The sequence below is a fragment of the Phodopus roborovskii genome, unplaced genomic scaffold, assembly GCF_943737965.1.
Source record: "Phodopus roborovskii unplaced genomic scaffold, PHOROB, whole genome shotgun sequence".
Classification (NCBI taxonomy): Eukaryota; Metazoa; Chordata; class Mammalia; order Rodentia; family Cricetidae; genus Phodopus; species Phodopus roborovskii.
The window spans coordinates 40,954,421-40,970,636 of record NW_026126517.1 but is presented as its reverse complement, the minus strand read 5'-3'; the positions used below and the strand labels follow the sequence as shown (position 1 = coordinate 40,970,636).

Here is a 16,216-nt window from a genome sequence, read left to right as displayed (position 1 = left end):
GCTAGAAGATGCCTTGCAGCATAAGTGGGGGATGGGCTAGTATGGAGGAATGGCTGGTCCTGGGAAAGGCAGCCTCAGGGAGGGTGCTTTGCCCTCAAGAGATTAAGGGTGTGAGGGAAATGAGGAAGCAATTCTGGCAGGGTACTGTGGCTGGTGGCTCTGATAAAGTCTAGGATCAGGGACCAGTCAGAGGCACATTTGAAGATCCCTGCAATGGGAGAGCATCATGCTGGCTCTGGGCCATGGCTGGCTGAGCTCAGGGCTCTTTCTCTAGGCAGGGCTTAGCTGTATGGGGCCAGCAGCCAGGACTGGCCTGAGTGCTGATGGCTATTGTATGAGGTACAGATAAGCCAAATATATTAGTTACTTTTCTGTTTCTGTGACAAGATGCCATGACCAGGACAACTTATAAAGAAAACATGTTAATTGCGCTTATAGTTACAGAGGGTTAGAGTCCATAATGGCGGAGCAAAGGCCTGGCAGCAGGGACAGCTGAGAGCTCACATACTGATCCAAAACAGAAGGGAGAGACTTCACTGAGAATGGCAAGGATGGCTCCAGCCTTTGGACCCTCAAAGCCAGCCCCCAGTGACATACCTCCTCCAACAAGGCCACGCCAACTGAAGACTAAGTATTTAAACCTGTGAGTCTGTGGGAGCCATTCCCATTCAAACCACCACACTAAGGCAAGGCGTTACCACAAGGTCTGGTCTTCCAAGTGAGAGGCTTGGCCTGGATGACCCCAGAGTTCCTGTGCAGAATTGATAATGACTGATGCTCTAGCTGGCATGTCTAACCTGCAGATCACAGGCTCTGTGTATCCCAGGATGGCTATAAACATGGCTGAAAACATTTGTAGCAAATAGCATATTGCAATGTTGAAAGCATGAACACTCTCTGTTCTGCTGCATCCACACAGTAAGTCCCAGACCCTCTTAAGATTCTCACAAAAACTACGAACTATCTCCAGCAAAACACTCATGAGCACATATAACACACACACACACACACACACACACACACACACACACACACACACACGACCACCCACACATTCAAGGCATTTGTGTTCTCCTGTATAAAGTCTCCAGGCTAAGATCTTCCATTTGAAGTTCTAGGTCCCCTGGGCTTTCAGAAAAGCTTAGATTGGGACCCTCTCCTTTGGCCATCATCTGGATATCCAACAGCAACTATTTTCTCAGAATCCCAGGCTTTTGTAGACTACCTGTCAACTCAGGGCCTGAGGCTGGATCCTCCCACAAAAGAAGCAGGGCTGTATCTCTGAGCCACTAACCATGGCCTTGCATGGTGACCCAGTTTGTAGATGGCCCAGCTGGGGCTGGAGACAGTAACCATGTGCCTGGGACACATGCAGACCCAGTTAAAAGGCAGATTAATAGGTGGTCAGGTGCGAGGAAGTCGGCCAAGAAGCCATGCTGGGCGAACACAAGGCGTTTGTTTGGGTTCACGAAGCAGCTTCTGCATCCTTCCGAGCTGGCATTTCTGAATGGATAAGCTTCTCAAAGACTTGCAGCCCAGCTGTGAAAAGGCTCCTCTGTCTTTGCTGGCTGCAGGGTTCACACAAATCCAAGTGGGGTCTGCCTGCCCAGGAGCGTGTGCAGAGGAAGAAAAGATGAATGGGCTGGATTACAGACTCTGTCGCCATGGGCAGATAATAGCGGCCAAGTGCCAGTTTTGAAGACCAAATGTCCTTACCCTGAGTGGTCAGAGAGTGCCAATCACAAGGGATTAAAACCAGCTGGGGGCATGGCCTGTGGAGAAAGGCCCAAGGCTGGGCAGACAGCCAAGAGTGAGGCTGGGCTGGTGGGGGTGGTCTGCAGACTTGGGGAGTGGTGAGGGCTGTCATCACTGAGATTTGAGGATTGAGGCTTAAGGGCTGCAGAGGAGCAGAGGGGAAGACCTTTGGTCTTAGGGTGGAGTTGCTATGATTGTAAAAGAGCTCTGAGCAACCATAGGACTCAGATTGGAAAATCTTGCTGACCTAGAGGTGTGTGAGGTCCTGGACCACAAGCCAACTTGGGGAAAGTATTAACCAACACAATGGCACCAGCAGCCCTGGCTCTGTGAGGTACCTGGATGTTTTGAGGAGCAAGGCAGCCAAAGCACATCCTGCTAAGGGCAGCCTGGCTGTCTCCACAATTCTAAGCCTATAGTCAACCCTGCTGCCCTGAACCTGCCAGATGTGAGCCCACCCGATGCTGCAGCAGTCCTAAAGTGGTGAGAACTCACTCAAAGCCCTGTTTATAATGACTGGTATGGCAGTGCTTGTGTGGAGGAAGGATTCCTGGTGACCAACATGGGCTGTGTGGGCTTCTGTGTTGGCCTTTGATGTACTTTTATATGTAGAAACATTTCAAGAGTGGAGTTATCTCCCCCGCTTTATAGATAAGGAAAACAAGGTCATTGTGTAAGCATAGTGAGGCAGGATTTATACTCTGGAAGGTCTAGTTTTGGAGAGTCCCTTTTAAAAAACAGGGTCTTGTGCTGCCCAGGTGAGTCCCAAACTTGCTATATAGCTGAGGATGACCTTGAACTTCTGGTCTTGCTGCTTCTACCTCTCAGGTTCTGGAAATGCAGGTGTGTGCCACCATGCCCAGTTTATGTGGGGTTGGGGCTCAATCCCAATATTTTGTGCATGCTAGTTAGACACTAGCAATTGAACTACCATCCCAGCCTTGGCTTTGGAGTTTGCAAAGGCGAAATGTGAAAGGACTTTGAAGAGTTCTATGAGAGTACTAGTTATGAGGGCCAGGGACCCGCTGGGGACAGGACAAATATGTCAGGGTTTCAGCCCTGCCTAGCTTAGCTAAAGGCCAGAGGTAAGATGGGGCTTGGGGGGGGGCAGCTTGGGCACTGGTACGGATGGAGAGGGGGTCTGTGTTGGCAGGGGACTGTCGGAGCTCCTCCCTGGCACTCAGCCTCCTACCAGCCCTGCTAATGGCCTTCAGGGGAAATCATCTGCAAGAGGCGATTTTCTGCTGCTCTGAGATCAAAGCCCGGCCTGGAGTGAGCCCCTCACTGGATAATGAAGATGAATCCCAGCCAGGTCTGCCCAGAAAGAGCGTTAACTAAATGAAGATGGCAGTTTAGTGACTGGGGAGTTTGTACTGCAGCCAAATTGAACTCTCTCTTCCAGCAAAGAGATGCAAAACCTGGGCTGCTGCCCAAGACAGGAGTGTGCACCCCCCCAAACGTGTGCGTGCATGCTCTCTCCCCCTCTCCCCCAACCCTGGCTGCCTGAAGCCATTTCAGGGAGGGCTGGTCCTGTTCTGACATCTGGGTGGGGGCATCTTCTAGCTTGGCTTGAAAGGCTTGCTGGTCTATGGCCATTGCAGAGCTAGGCAAAGGCCAGAAGCCTATGATGGGGAAAACTCATGTGGAAGGGGCTTGGGGATCTTCTTCCTTACTCCAGGACAAGGGAAACATGGGAGAGTCAAACTTGACTTCAAGTTTCAGCTCTCACCAACCTAAATGACCTCCAGCTAAAACCTAAAACTCTTCATCTCTTCATCTATAAGGGGAAGATGAGAAGGAAAACTGTCCCAAGATCCAAGCCTACTGTGCTGTGTGAACTCCACTCCATACCCCATGGTCTCTCCTTCAGTGTCCCTGCCTACAGTTCCTGTAGGCGCTAAGATATGGAGTCTGGCCTGCAGACCTAAGCTCTTATCAATTTTCATATGGGACCCATGATGGGAATTCTGATCTCCCTTCCTTCCTCCCTCCCTCCCTCCCTCCCTCGCCCCCCCTCTCCCTCTCTCCCTTTCTTTCTCTCTGCCCTTTTTTTTTTTTTTTTTTTGGTTTGTTTGTTTTTTAAGAAAGAGCCTTGCCAGGTGTTGGTGGAGCATGCCTTCAATCCCAGTACTCGGGAAGCAGAAGCAGACGGATCTCTGTGAATTTGAGACCAGCCTGGTTTACAACAGCTAGTTCTAGGACAGCCTCCAAAGCCACAGAGAAACCCTTTCTCGAAAAAACCAGAGGGAGAGAGAGAGAGTCTTGATAACCCAGGCAGACCTCAAACTTGGTACATAGCTGAGGATGACTTTGAACTTCAGATCTTTCTACACGTAGGGATTCCAGCCAGGTGCCACCATGCTTGTTTTGTACAATGCTGAGGATCAAACCCAGGACCTGAAACTTGTTAAGCAAGCACTATGAACAAGCTACATCCCTAGCTAGTCATCATCATCGATGTGGTTCTCCTCCTGCTCCTGTTTTAAACAGGCTGGCCTGGAATTCATAATCCTCTTCCCACCAGCTCCCACGTGCTTAGAGGCAACCACCGCCACACCGCTTTGATTTTGGAGAATGATAGTTAATAATGCCTTCCAGTAGCATTCCGCTGTCTGCTTCAAGGAAGAGGGTAGGGGAGTCAGGAGAACTAAGTCTGGCCAGTCTAGATCAGAGGTTATGTCTGAGAGTCACCCAGGGACCTCTAAAAATGTCTGTGCTGAATCCCAGCCCTAGGTCTTGGGGTGACTTCTATGGGTGGGGCCTGAGCAGGGGACTTTTCCTTCCAGGTCCACAGGTGGCCCTGCTGCATAGTCAGCTGCACACTTGGTGGATAGAGGCACCTTGAACTCTGGGTCGGGTGAGAACTCCCTGGGTGGGTGTGGTAAACACAAGCTTTGATTCAGGAGTTTGGAGTGGGCAGAGTGTGGGTGAATAAGGAAGTTCACAAAAGCTCAGATAAAAAGATTATCAAATATTTATTTGGGAGAAAACTCATACAATGAAGGTAAAGAGCTGCCACGTTCTTCTGCCCTAGAGGTGCAGGATGCTGCTATCTGGGTCACCACCACCCAAGAGAGAGTGTGAGAGAGTCCTCATCTTCCTTATAAGGGACAGCAAAGCTACTCTTTGAGGCTGGTACCCAAAACTATTGGTGGAACAAATTCCCATTACAGTAGAGCTTCCACTAACAGTTTCCCAGAGTCCCTCAACAGGGTCCAGGCCCACTGCGGTGCCACTCACCATCCCTCAGAGGATGGGCTGGGAGCCCCTCACCTGGCAGATTGCCCTCCCCCCAATTAGCTGTGTCATATTGCAGCTAGCTCCTTTTCTAGCCTCTGTCCCAGGTCCCTGGCCATCCTGTGTATTCCCTTCTCCATCCCCTTGTTGAAATTTAAACCTTCACATGTCAGGCTCTTCTCTTTTTTGGGTCCAAAGCTTGCCTCTCCTCCAAGGGGCACCTCAACATCACCTTCTCTGGGATCATGCCTCTTACTGTATCCAGTCTGTTCTTCCAGCAGCCCCAGGCCCACTGCACTGGACTGTGAGCTTCCTGAAGACAGGGTCCTTGTCTTACCATCTCTGTAGCCCAAAAGAGTAAGTTATACAAGTCCTTTGTGGGGCTGGGAAGATGCTCAGTTGGTAAAGTGTCTGCTATGAAAGCACAGGGACCTAAATCCCCAGGGCCCTTGTAAAAAGCCAGGTGTGAAGGAGCATGCCAGCGCTAAGTAGCTCACTGGCCAGCCAGCCTGGCCCAGCTGGTGATCTTTAGGCTTACTGAGAGATCTTGTCTCAAAATATAATGTGGAGAGGGACTGAGTGAAACAACCAATGGCTGCATTTGGGCTCCTCATGTACGCATACATATGTGCACAGATGTCTGCAGCACACGTGAATACATGCTTACATGCACATAAGTACATTAACACTGAGTCTTTTGTAACACAAAAAAACATCTATCCTTGCTAGAAGGCCAATAAATGTAAATTAACTCATCATGGCAGTTCCATTTCACACCTCCTAAATTAGCAATCGAGGGGAAAAACAATAAGCAGCACCATTGACAATGTTACATTGAAGCTGTTACACTGTTACTGACTATGGTGAAAATTGGAGCAATTGTTTTGGAAAGCAGTATGGCAAGGGTTGTAAAAACGCTCATTTACTTTGACCCAGTAATCCCCATCATGACATCCTGTCCAATGGAGCCATTCACAGGACTAGCCAGCATTCCACATGCACGATGATGTTTGCTGCAACATTATCTGTAATAGCTCCAAATGGGGAGCAACCTAAATGTTCAACCGTAGGGGAATTGTTTAAGTAAATTATGGTATATGAACTCAACAAACTATTATGCAGCCATTTAAAATATTGATGAAAACTATGTTTCATGGAAAAAAAACCACTTTATGATAAAATGTGAAATGAAAGACCTGGAATGCAAAATTATGTACATATTATAACAATGGAATGAAAACAGGGGCATGCTGACAAGAATCAGAAGGGACTTCAAAAAAAAAAAAATGAAATGAATTATCTTGCTAGGGTGGTCAGACTCGAGGTGATTTATTTTTATTTTTAAGCTTTTCCCTGTAATATTGGTGTAACCCCACTTGCACAATGCAGGAGTCAGGAAGCCAAATAATAAGTGTCTGTTAGATAAATCCAAGGGGTGGGGAGGAGAGCTCTATCTGGAGAACTTGGATCCAGTCCTGTCTCTATCCAGAAAATCCTGGCAGGATTCCCTGTGGTCAGAACACTGTGGGATCGTGGGTAGAGCTGAGCTTAGGAAAGGGTAGACATGTCAACAGAATTGCCCTGCTTTGGGGTAGAGTTTCTCGATTATTCTGGTATATTTGGGGGGAGGTGGGCTTCTCTGAGTCTCCTAGAAGCTAGGCCAGGCAAGGCTTCAGAGACCCATGGTCAGGAAGTCAAGGTTTCCTCTGCCAGGCTGAGCCTGGACATAGAAAGGCTGCTCCTTCTACCCCCACCCCTCCTGGCCTGCCAGCCGTAGGACAGTCTACATGCCTAGACCTGGCACAGTCCCAGTTTGTACCTGCTGTCCTGGCATAATTATTAATAGCCCCCCCTCAGTCTCAGGAGTGTCCCAGTTGGGACGGTCACGTTATAGGAAAAGCAGATGGGAAACTGACTGTGTGGCCGAGAAGTGGTGGGATAGAGGAGGGGGTTATCCTTCACCTGGGAGCCCAGCTGAGGATGTGACAAGAAGTGTTCTGGAGGGACACCTGCACCCCACATCCCAGCTCCCACAGCCTAGCTGTCCTGAGAGCCCCATGCCTCCCTCCTCCTCCCAGGCCTGCTTCTTCAGCCATTTCTCCACTAACTTTTGCTACTTCTGAGGGCCACATCTCTTCTTTCTAGAACCTTCCAGGCCAAGCTGCCCTTTCCCTCGTCAGAACCTCTGAGGTTTCTGTTTTAATCAAGTATTCTTCTGTATCACACTGGCCTCAGCTCAGCCTCTGCTGAGCCAGTCAAATTCCTTTTCTCTATTCCCAGGGACATTTTTCACCTGCCCTCTCTGCAACCAATGTTATGGTAGTGCTAAGCGGGGCCATAATTCTCCCTAGTGTCATGGGGATGCCCAGAATCTACTGCTCTGACAGTGACAAAGTCCTTCAGGCTGAATACATTCACAGATGGAGTCCTTCCCATGTACATTTTGTGCATCTGTGATCCACATATGGGGGACATTCCTTAAGCAGAATGGCAGAAGATGCTGTAGTGACATGTCACACATATTTCACATGTATCAAAAATATCCACACAATGCCCACTCCTAACAAACATGCTAGGCAAACAGCCCACATGACACACCTCATAGGTGTATATATGCCTCAGACTACATGTCCATTACACACCCTATGTACAGCACACCCTATTCTTCTCCCTCTGTGACAGGTGCACACGCTCTTAGGGAAAATGTCCTGTTCTTAGCAGGGAAGCCATGCACACCCAAGTTGCTCAAGGGCTTCCATGAAGGATATTCATTACTGCTAATGAGCATCACATGCCTGGTTAATTCCAAGGCTTGGCCCGAGGGGTTGACCTAGGCTCTGGTTTCTGAAAATTCAATGGAAATCTCACAGACTTGTGCTGCTTTGTAGGACCAAGGGCCTGCTTGTACCAGCATGTCCTATCCCCAAACCCAAGACAGGTGCTGAGCAGCTGGATTCAGGAACAGCAGTCACCTCATCCTATGGAGGGAGGCTAGCCAACTGCCGTTCTGAAGCATCAGGACCAAATCCTCATAGTGATGGCATCTCACAGTGTCTTGCCTGGTCCCGGCATTACTGCAGCGCCATCAGCCTTTGCTCCCTTAAACTAGTATGTGATTCTTGGGGTGATCTGCTTGTTTGTTCATAACTGGGACCTTCCTTGTCCAGTCCAGCCTTAGTGGTGCCTGGTGCAGAGCAGCCAGCATCAGCTATGATGAAGAATCTGCAGTTCCTATAGAGGCCAGAGGAGGGCGACAGATCCCCTGGAACTGGAGTTATGGACAGTTGTGGACTGCCATGTGGGGGCTCTGGGAACTGAATCCCAACTTCTAGGTTCTCTGCAAGAGCAACCGTGCTCTTTACCAGTAAACCATCTCTCCAGCCTTGATGAAGAATCTTTAACACACAAATAGCAGTGCTGCAACACCACATGCACACCCTTTGTGTGAAACAAATGCATCATGTGCAACCAAAGCTGCTGCTCCTTCTGCTTTGTGGTTCTTCTCACAGGTACCTGGTGTTCAGGTGTGATCCTGGGCATTGGCATGATGACCTTTCTGTTCGACCACACGCATGCATGCCCATTGGGAAAAGAGTAGTAGTCATTCATGTTTGCAGGCCTAACGTGTGTGCATGGAATCTGTGGATGATGCTTTTTTGTACTACTACTCAACATGTCCATCCCTCAGCTGACCTTTCAGCACAGCCCTGGGGGACCACTTGGGGCAGTCCCACAGCATCCCTGCTTTCTTGCTCTGGAATCTGTGTGTGTGTGTGTGTGTGCGCGCGCGCGCGTGTGCGCGCGCACGCACGTGTTTGTGTATATCTCAGGAGGCTCAGCCTGTCCAAACACAGCTTTCATGGCCAGAAATTAGTATCCTTGGTGGCAAGGCTCCCTTAGCAGGGGACAGGAGTCACAGACAGCCATACAGTCCCTACTCTTCAAGGCTATATCTCATACGCATGCCACCTGGCTCCTCAGAAGTAGCCCAGTGAGCCTGAGCACCCCTGTCATTAGCCACACTCACTTCATTTGCACTGTCACAGTGTCCCGCAGATCGGACAGCACGTGGCTCCCAGGATCTCTGCAGCACAGAGCAGTGGCTGGCACTTGTTTTATTTTATTTCTTGACATGAGGTCTCACTATGTAGCCCTGGCTGGTCTCAAACTTGCAGAGGGCCACTTGACTCAGCAGGGATTACAGGTGTGCATCCCCACACCTGGCCCACTTTCTAATTTTTTTCCATTTTTAAAAATTATTTTGTGTGTTCATGTGTATGCACCTAGGCACACACATAGGCTGAGGTAGGTATGCAGAGGACAACTTGTGGGAGTGGAGGCTCTCCTTCCACCATTTAGGTCCCAGGGTTCAAACGTGGGTCATCATGTTTAGTGACATGCACATTGAGCTCTCTTACTGGCCCCAGATGTGCTTTTGCCCACGTTTCCTGGCACTCATAGTGTTCCCCATGGGTTCTTGCACGGCTCCTTCATCTTCCAAGCTCACATCTCCTAACGGAAGACAAGCTCCAGGGAAGAACTCAGGGAGGGACACGGATTCAGTAAGTGAAGTCAGGGGAGTGTCCCCTCTTCCACGCAGATGCAGCATGACACTCACTGCTGCCTTTCAAAGGCTTGCTCATTCTGTCAGGGTTTCCATATCAGACACGCTAGCCAGGCCCCCAGCCCCCTACTAATCTCTGCCTCCAATTCCTCCTTGCCTTCTGCACGCTCCTGCCTTCTCTTCCCTGCCTCCCCGGGCACCCTCCCATGCCCCAGGGACTCCTGCAAGAGGGAAGTACAGGGACAGCCTGCCTGGGCAGACTCCTCCAGGGTAGTCTACTGCTATTGCCAGCAACAACCTAAGCTATTTTGTTGAACCCCACACTGGTAATGATATTTCATGGCCTATTAAGCTGTGTGCAGGTGGCCTGGGAAGGCAGCTCCAGGTTCTTGTCAGGCCAGTGTGGGGCCAGGATGGTGGTGGAGACAGACCTTCCAGTTGAGTCCCATTTGCTCTGGGAAGGCTTCCTTCTTCCTCCAGCCACCAAATCCAAGGAAGGTTAGTATTTCTCATCCAAGCAGTGAACCAATTGATTGAACACCTACAGTAGCCAGGGGATAAATTAACTCATGGTTTGCCAAAGTTAGTCCATTCAGTTTTCCTATCAGTGCGCTGCTGAATTAAGGCTTTTCAGGAGGAAGTTTCCTCAGCTGCTTCACAGAGATAAGAACAGCCACTCTGTCACTGGGATGATGTGAGGGTAAAAGGACAGTCACATATAAGTACCTAAGACAGTTCCATAGCAATTACATGGGCTGAGGACATGGCTCAGTTGGCAAAGAGATTGCCACACAAGTATGAGGACTTTAGTTCAACACCCCAGGAACTACATTAAAAAGCCAGACATGGTGGTGTATGTCTATAATGCCAGGATTGGAGGGCTGAGACAGGAGGGTGGCTGGTGTTCGGGGGTCAGTCAGGCTAACTGAATCAGGAGCTGCATGTTCAATGGGAGATGCTGTCTCAAAAAATAAGGGAGAGAGTGACTGAGGAAGTCACCTGATATCAACCTCTGTCCTCCATAAACATTCAGTCACATGTATACCTGTACACGGGCATGCACTCTCTCTCTCTCTCTCTCTCTCTCACACACACACACACACAACGTAAAATTTTTTTTTATCTCTTTCCAGGTCTCTCCTCTCAGTCTGGGAGCCCTCCCAAGGGAAGCTCTCGATTTCCCCATTAGACTACATTTCCCCTGAGCCATCTTTCTCATTAGATGGAAAGGTGTGTTCTGGGGTAGGAGGCTGTTGACTCCAGCATCCTGGTGGTTTCCCTGGGTTCCAGCCTGAGGGCCCATCCCCAGAGCCAGCTCCTCCCTCTCAGGGCAGGTTTGGGGATAAGGATAGAGAGAGATCTTGTCCTCAATGCCCCAGCCTGCCATCCTGAGAGCCACAGGATACCCAGAGGCTCCAACTAACAGGAAACATAAAAACAGGTTGCAACACCCGGAGAACCCACTTTATTATCAGCTAATGGCGGCACTTAGCAAAGCAGTTTTAGGCCTAATAAAACTTTTTTATTATTTCAGTCTTGGCTGGGAGAGGCAGAAAAGGAGACAAGCTCAAAATCAGGGAGCAGAGGGAGGAGTAATTAACAAGATTCATAATGGAAACTTCCTGAGAGAGGTCAGGGACGATACACTGGGGTGCACACCTGGCTTTTTATTAATGATGGGGTGACAGAGAAGCGGGAGGAGCTGCGAGTTCTGAGCCAGTCTGCAGAGATGGAAAGAGCAAACGGTGCTTCCCAGCCTCTGAGCCCTAGTTTTTCCTTTGTATAATGGAGGGATGTTTAGGGGGTACAGCTCAGTGGGAGAGCACTTGCCTAGCAGGCAGAAGGCCCAAGTTTGCCACCCCCCCAGTTCTGTAATATATAGATAATGAACAAACATAATGGAATCAAATGACCTCGGCCAGCCTACCTTTGTGCCGCCGTTTACCATTTCCCCACTCTTACCTCTTCTTGCACTCAGGGAGCCTGAACATGATCCTAACCACAAATACAAAGTGTAGGGGTGGGAGATGTACCAGGGTGATCACTGTTTCCATTTCACAGATGGGGAAGCTGAGGCCCAGTCAAGCCAGCTCACATCAGTTTCCGCTCAAAGTCACACCTCCTGCAGGGCAGATGCCAAGCTGACCTGGTCTGCCTCCAAGTCCAGAGATCTTCCCACCATCTGATGCTGTTTCTCAGAACAGATGATAGGGAGAGAGCCAGGCTTGCTAATCCAATCACCTGGGTCTCGCTGGCATGTGGCACCTGGATCCAGAGCAGGAAGGAAAACACAGGAGCACCAGGGAGGCTGGCTTTAACTCTTTAGCAACCTATGAGCTGAACATCCCACCTAATGCGCATACTCCTGCTAGCAAGGCAGAGGCAGAGGCCCTCAATCCTGAGATGGGGGTGAGGGGACATCAACAGGACAGTCAGGAACGGGTCACTCTTAGGAGCTTGTTGGAGAAGCAAAGTCCCCAGGGTAGCAGCTCCAGGATCAGGAAGGAGGAAGGGTCTCCTGAGTCTCATCATCATTTCACTTCTTAAGGAAGAAAGATGATAGGTCAGCTTTCTACAGAGGGGAAGTGGACTTCCCAAGCTTAACCATAGTATCCATGTTCAAAATCACCAACCAGCCTTGTTTTCTGAAACTACAGCATCCAGGGAGCCAGCATTGTCCCAATGCCTGGTGCTGTTATCAGGGACAGGCTGGGACATCTGCAGAGTTCTCTGGGTTGGGCCAAGTGGAGGCAGGGTCAGCTGCCCTCTCCAAATAATAATGAAAATAGGTGATCTGGGGGTAATAGGGGAGGTGGTAGCTGAGAGTCAGCAAGGCTAATGCATGCAAGAGGTGGATAAATGCCAAAGAGAGTGATTCAGCAATGCAGAGAGTGGCTGGGACAGCTGGGGAAGGTTCAGGCTACAGGTGGGTTATTGGGGCTCAGATCAGTGGTGTATATGTGGGTGACTGCAGAAAGCAAGACACTTCAAAGCAGCTCTTCATCAGGACGCTAAACCATTCCAGATGTTTCTCTGATGCATCAGGCCCTTTCCCCTCTACACACTCTGCTAATTATCTCTTAATGACACTCATTAATGCAAATTCAGCAGGAAGTGTACTTCACAGAGAAGTGTGCCCTAGTGCTCCAGGTGGGGCCCCTCCAAGCCCTATGAGCAGGGGGTTACTCTGTAGTGGGAGTGGGGATAAGGGTCCAGGCCAGAGGCTGATTATGTGGGCAGAGGCAGCAGCTCCAAGTAGAAAGTTTGGTAGGTATACAGGAGGAGTTGAGGGCATTCTAGAACACTCTATTGGATTTTCTTTTGGAACACATTATTTCCATGCCTAAAATCTCTTCTAGAGTTAAGTCCCAAGTCACAAGAATATCATGGATGGTTCTGTCAGTTGTGGACTGCTCAAGGTACCTGAGCAAAGAGAAAAAGTGAAGTGAAACCCAGCAGGCCTTCAGCTTGACACCAGACACCTGGTACAGGGTCCTATCGGCATTCCACAGTCTTCATAAAGGGGACTTTTAGGCTAGTGGTGGCCCTACAGTGGCTGAGACTGTACCTTTGTCCCTGTCTTGTTTGCGGTGTCTGGAAGTCCATGTCAACATCCCAATTGACTGTGTGGGATGAAGAAGATGCTTTGAGACGAGCAGCTCTGTTATTCCTGCTTCTGGGGAACAGGCCTGGACACCCAGTTTTTTGTGTGGGTTCACATGTTTCTCTGTCCTCACTGTTTTATGTCCTAGGCACACACAGAGACCAGGAGGGTCAAGCCCTTGCTGAGCAGGGCCCTGGAAGAGCTCATCCAACCTTTTGCTTCTGGCTCCCTCCAGTGTGATGCAAAGGTCTTGTGGACCTCACTTTTCTAGTCTGTGTAGAGGGACTCCCCTCATCTCCAGGGGTTTCCATGAGAGCAATGGACTTACATGGAAGGAATGCATTGGCCCCTGGGAGGTACTATACAGCCATAGGCCTGAGCACTAAGGCTTCTGCATATCACAAGTTCAGCGAGGCCCTAATATTAAAAGGGTAGCAGACCTCAGCCTGTGACCATATCTGCTGCCCTGTTTCCATAAATAAAATGTTCTTGGTTCACAGCCATGCCCTTTCTTTGTACTCTACAATGGGAGGGTGCAGTAATTTCCATGGAAACCTCATGTAGGGCTCATGAAGCCTAAAATGCTGGCTAGCTGGTCATTTACTGAAGAAAAAGAAAGTGCCAGCATCCCACCCCCATTCACTTACTGAAGCCTTCTAACCGTTACTCCGTGAGTTAAGAACTAATATTTCCCTACCCGTTCACAGGGGAAAGCTGAGACACTGGGCACTTGAGTTCCCTGCCCAAGGTCACACAGCAGGGAAGTGGCAGGCATGGGATCCAAACCAGGATGGGAGGGGTACAGGCTCCCAAAAATGAAACTGTTACCCTTGCCTTAGAGAAGCTTTTCTGATGACAGCAGTTAGTTAGGGACAGACACATAGACTTCATCACTTGGGGTGAGGCAGGGGCAGGAATAGGAGCTACATTAAGGAAGGTTCATATGAAGCCAGGAAGCAGGTTATTTTCTACAGAGCTTAGCACTGAGGAGGAGGGGAGTCCAGTTTTCCCAGCTTCTGGGACAGCTGTCCCCAAAATAGGTGTCTTAAAATAACAGGAAGTCATTTTCTTGTAGAGCCAGGTCAGAGAGGCTCTGCAATAAAGGGTCAGCAACACCATGCTCCCTCTACAACCTGTTAGCTCCTATTTTTGCCTCCCAGCTCCTGGTACTTTGCTAGTAGCCCTTATAATTCCTAGGCTGTACCTGTTAACTCCAGTCCCTTTCTACAGCTGTCCTTCCATGGCATCTTCTCAGGCAAACCATGGCCATGTTGGACATGTTGGATGAGATGTTCACTGCTTTAGGATGATGACACCTTTTGTGGGGGGGGGTTGAGACAGGGTTTCTCTGTAGTTTTGGAGCCTGTCCTGGAACTAGCTCTTGTTGACCAGGCTGGTCTCAAACTCACAGAGATCCACCTGCCTCTGCCTCCCGATTGCTGGGATTAAAGGTGTGTGCCATCACTGTCCAGCTAGGATGACCTCATCTTAATCAAACTGTATCTGCAAAGACCCTATTTCTGGGAGCTGGGGAGGTGGCTCGGTGGATAAAGTGCTTACCATGCAGGAATGAGGGCCTGGGTTATAGTCCACAGCACTAGTGTACAAAGCTTTATGAAGCGGCACACACTATAATCCCAGATGAGATGAATTCCACTGGCCAGACAGTCTAGCCAATTACCAAGCTCCAGGCTCTGTGAGAGACCCTAACTCAAAAAAACAAAACAACAAAACAACAAAGCCAAACAAAAACAAAACAAGCATGCAGGGGCAGGAGAGACACAGAGCAGAAGGCTAAAGCCCTTGATGCCAAGGCATCTGGATTCAATCCCCAGGACTCACAAGTTGTCCTCTGACCTCCATAGGCATGATACAGGATGCATGCACCCCATAAAATAAATAAGTGCAATATTAAAAACCAAACATGGTGGAAAGCAACTGAGGAGTCTAACTGATGTGGACCTCTGGCCTCTGAATGCACACACAGAATCCGTGTCCAAATAAGATCACATTGGGAGGGGTGAAGCTAAGACTCCATCTCTTTCCTTCCCTTCCTCCTTCCTTTGTGCCATTATTTTATTTAAAATTTTTATGAATTTATTTTTACATTCCAATCCCAGTTCCCCTCCCTCCTCTCTTCCTGCTCCTCCCCTCATCCCTTCCCCCTCCCATCTGCTCCTCAGAGAGGGTAAAGCCTCCCCTAGCAAGTCTGCTAAGTCTGTCCCATCGTCTCCTTGAGGGATGACCAACGTACCTCTCCACCCCCCACACCCCTGTGACTAGGCTGAGTACTTTGTACCATTATTTATTGAGGTCAGCCTCATGTCACTCGGGAGGAGCCTGATCCCCCTGCTTCTGTCCCCCCAGGTGTTGGGATTGCTGACACATGCCACCACTCCCAGTACACAGTGCTGGGGCTGTACCAGGGCTTTGTACATGCTGGGCAGACACTCTACCTCTTGAGTCATACCCTCATCTCCCCAATGTATCTTTTCTGAGGGAACACAGTTCAGCCTGGAAGGGACTGCTCCACACCCACCCTTCCTTGAGAACTGACAGGAGACCAGGAAAAGAGGCCACAGATAGACACCTGCCATAGTTTGTGTGAGTCCCCACCAGTGTTCACCTGACATTCATCTAATGACATTTCTTGGTACACATGTCTGCTTTTAAGTGATGCATGGTTTCATTAGAAATATCAAATGAGGTTTTCTGAAAGGAAAAAAAATTCAAAGAAGAGAGGCAAAGAGCACAGAGCTCCCAGGCCTCAGTTTTGGGCTGTTTAATTAAACCTCTTCCAGAACTTTCTTTGTGTTTGTACAGGTCAGGAGACCTTTGAGGTTGGGCCTGGGTCCCCTTCCTTCTGACTTCATCAGGCAGGCAGGCAACCCAATGATCATCTCAAAGACATACCCCTCATGTCCCTAAGCAGTGAGGCCACTGGGCCTCAGTGCTGTGAGGGTCAACACCCAGTGGCTGAATGAGATGCAGACAAGAGGGACACTGCTAGGCCAGCTGGGATGCCCAGGCTGTCCCGGGGCAGGACAGCTCCAAAC

General features: G+C 49.5%; 1 protein-coding gene across 21 annotated transcripts in view; it reads right to left on the bottom strand.

The window, feature by feature from the left end:
- Nucleotides 1–16,216, bottom strand: part of Megf11 (multiple EGF like domains 11) — a 308,625-nt gene that overhangs the window by 99,971 nt on the left and 192,438 nt on the right. The window lies entirely within an intron of this gene.